We start from the raw sequence: 520 nt of genomic DNA on the forward strand, positions 1-520 counted from the left end.
AGCTCAGTCTGTAAGAGGCAACATCTTGGAATGATCTTCATTTGTGGAGAATTCAATTGTTCTTAAACCATGGATCTTAAAGGGGCACCTCTGTATGCGTACTCTGTCAAAAAAAAGAATAGCCTGCCTCCTTACTTTTCTGAGCTTAGGTGAGAGACGTTTGTGGACACAGAGGTGAAATAAAGGGACACAGCTAAGAAGGTGGACCATGTCGACCACGTGAGAGAACATTCACCCACTGGAGAGGTGAGACCAGACATTTGTGGAAAAGGCCTGGGACACCAGTTTGAGTGGTGCCGCCCCGGCTGTGGGAGAAGAGAGCGTACCTGTGACTGCTGTGCTCAATGCCAAAGAGACATCAAAGTGGGAACCTGGGATACTGTCTAGGACCAGCAGGAGGCTCCTGACAAAGACAAGGCTCTAGTCTTGCCTTCAGAGAAGACCACCTCAAAGACTATAGCATGACTGCCAAGAAAGGGAGAACTGCCAGACGTGAGAGAGGGGATCAGAGGGCCCACTC

General features: G+C 49.6%; 1 long non-coding RNA gene across 1 annotated transcript in view; it reads right to left on the reverse strand.

The window, feature by feature from the left end:
• Positions 1–478, reverse strand: part of LOC103604571 — a 3,008-nt gene extending 2,530 nt beyond the window's left edge. Inside the window, exon 1 of the long non-coding RNA XR_551728.1 lies at positions 327–478. This is a non-coding gene — a long non-coding RNA (uncharacterized LOC103604571). The remainder of the gene's footprint in view (positions 1–326) is intronic.
• Between the last annotated feature and the right edge of the window lie 42 nt (positions 479–520).

The sequence above is a fragment of the Galeopterus variegatus genome, unplaced genomic scaffold, assembly GCF_000696425.1.
Source record: "Galeopterus variegatus unplaced genomic scaffold, G_variegatus-3.0.2 Scaffold5248, whole genome shotgun sequence".
Classification (NCBI taxonomy): Eukaryota; Metazoa; Chordata; class Mammalia; order Dermoptera; family Cynocephalidae; genus Galeopterus; species Galeopterus variegatus.